The sequence below is a fragment of the Mus caroli genome, chromosome X (assembly GCF_900094665.2).
Source record: "Mus caroli chromosome X, CAROLI_EIJ_v1.1, whole genome shotgun sequence".
In the NCBI taxonomy this organism is placed as follows: domain Eukaryota; kingdom Metazoa; phylum Chordata; class Mammalia; order Rodentia; family Muridae; genus Mus; species Mus caroli.
In genome coordinates this window covers 62,761,885-62,764,865 of record NC_034589.1, presented here as the reverse complement: position 1 = coordinate 62,764,865, position 2,981 = coordinate 62,761,885, and positions in this window count along the sequence as shown.

The window sequence follows — 2,981 nt, the reverse complement described above, 5'->3', positions numbered from 1 at the left end:
CCATTATTTTTACTATGTTAATACTAATGATTCATGAGCATTGGGGATCTCTGCATCTTCTAATATCTTCAACAACTTCTTTCTGGAGTCTAGCATTAATTCATGGTTCTCTGATAGGATACAATGGGTTGTTTCAATTTTCTTGTGTTTGTTGAAATTTGCATTGTGACTCAGTATGTGAATAATTTTGAATAAATTTCCCTAAGTTGTTAAGAAGGAGAAATATTCTTTAGTTTGGGTTCTGTTGATATATGTTATGTCCATTTGATTTATAATGGATGTTAGCTGCTATATTTCTCTGTTTAGTTTTGTCTGAATCACACGGCCATTGATGAGAGTAGGGTATTGAAGACTCCAACTATCAGTGTCTGAAAGCAGAAGAGTTGATTCTTTTTATATATCCATTCTGTTAGTTCTATGTCCTTTTATTGAGGAAATGAGTCCATTGATACTAAGACATATCAATTACCAGTGATTGTTCCTTCCTGTTATTTTAGTGTGTGTGTGTGTTTCCCTTCTTCTTCTTCTTCTTCTTCTTCTTCTTCTTCTTCTTCTTCTTCTTCTTCTTCTTCTTCTTCTTCTTCTTCTTCTTCTTCTTTTTTTTGCTTGTGTGAGATTTTTTTTTTCTGGGTATAGTTTCCATGGGTGTGGTTAATCTTCTTAAATAGGGGTTTTCTTTGAATTCAGCTTTATAAATGAGTATCTTGTTTTCTCTATTTATGGTGATTGAAAATTTTGCTCTATATAGAAGTCTGGGATTGCATCTGTGGTCTCTTACACTTTGCAAGATACGTGTTCAGAATATTCATTGAGAAGTAAGGTCTTCTTTTATATTTTTTAGGTCTACCTTTATTTTTAAATTTAATTTAACTTAATTTTTTTTTTGTTTTTACTTATTCACTTTATATTCCATGCGCTGCCTCCCTATGGACATCCCCACCCAAAATATCACCCCCCTTTTTTCTGGGCAAGAAGGAGCTCCCCTGAGTAACTCTGACCCCCAACCCAAGCCAGGCACTTCAAGTCTGTGTCAGCCTAGGTACTTCTTCTGCCACTGAGGTCAGTCAAAGCAGCCCAGCTAGTAGAACATATCCCAGATAGAGGCAATGGCTTTTAGGATAGCCCCTGTTCAATTTGTTTAGGACCTATAGGAAACTCAAGTTGCATATCTGCTACATATGAAAGGGAAAGTCTAGGTCCAGGGCATGCAAGCTCTTTGGTTGGTGGTTCAGTTTCGGGAGAGTCCCCGAGGATCCAGGTTAGTTGACTCTGTTGGTCTTCCTGTGGAGTTCCTATCCCCTTGGGGGCCCACAGTCCTTCCTCCTATTCTTCCATAAAAATTCCCTAGCTCAATTCATTGATTGGATGCATGTCTCTATCTGTCTAACTCAGCTTCTAGTTGGAGTTTATTAGAGGACAACATGCTCCTGTCTGCAAGCATAACAAAAAATTATTGATAGTGTTAGGGATTTTTGAATGCCCATAGAATGGGTCTCAAGGTGTGCTGGTTATTTTTTGGCCATTCCTTCAGTCTCTGCTCCATTTTCCATGTGTACATTTCTTGTAGACAGCATAAATTTTGGGTTGAAAGTTTTACATGTTAGTTGTTGTCTCTGTTGCACTACTGGTGTTCCTGTCTAGAAATAGGCAGTGGCCTCCTCAGGTTCCATATCCCCAATGATGTGAGTCAGAACTATGGTCAAACCCATTGATTCTTGGGTGCTACATTTATCCAAGTTCATGTCCCCCCTGGAGATGCCCCCTACCTCCTCATACCCATTTGTGTCGTGTCGGTTGCAGATTTCCATTTATTTCCGTTGCCATCTAACCATCTCTCCTGCTCTTCCTCACACCTGTTCCTGAGCTCTCCAATTCCTTCCCCATTCCACTTGTCTTCCAGTTTTCTCCATCCATCTGCCTCTTATGACTATTTTATCAACCCTTCTATGTTAGACTCAAGCATCCTCTCTTGGGCCTTCCTTCTTGTTTAACTTCTTTCGATCTGTGGAATGTGACTTGGCACCGGTATTTGGCTAATATCAACTTATAAGCTATAAGCGAGTACATACCATGCATGTCCCTTTGGGACTGGATTACCTCACTCAGGATGATATTCTCATGTTCTATCCATTTACCTACAAAATTCATGATATCCTGGTTTTTAAACAGTGAATAGTATTCCATTGTATAAATGTACCACATTTTCTTTATCCATTCTTCAGTTGAGGGACATCTGGGTTGTTTCCAGTTTCTAGCTGTTATAAATAAAGCTGCTATGTACATAGATGAGCAAGCACATTTTTGACTTGTTATAGCATCTCTTGGCTGTATGTTATAGCTAGATCTTGATGTAGAACTATCTAGTTTTGTGAAAACCTGATAAATTTATTTCTAAAGTAGTTGTATGAGTTTGCTTTCCTACCAACAATGGAGGAGTGTTCCCCTTGTTCTACATCCTCACCAGTAAGTACTATCTTTTGAGTTTTTTGATCTTAGCCATTCTCATGGGTGTAAGATATCAGAAGATAGAAAAATCTCCCATGCTTATGGATAGGTAGGGTTAACATAGTGAAAATTGCCATCTTACCAAAATCAATCTACAGATTGAGCAAAATCCCCATCAAAATTCCAACATATTTTTATAGACCTTGAAAGAGCAATTCTCAACTTCATATGGAAAAGCAAAATTCCTAGAATAGCTAAAACAATTCTGAATAATAAAAGAACTTTGGAAGGAATCACCATCACTGACCTCAAGCTGGATGGTATTGGTACAGAAATAGACAGGTTGATCAATGATGGAATCAAACCAAAGACAGAAATATACCCACACACATATGGACACTTGATTTTTATCAAGATGCCAAAACCATACAATGTAAAAATGAAAACATATTCAATGAATGGTGCTAGTCTAACTGGATATCTGCATGTAGAAGAATGAAACAGATCCATACTTAACACCTTGCACAAAGCTAAAG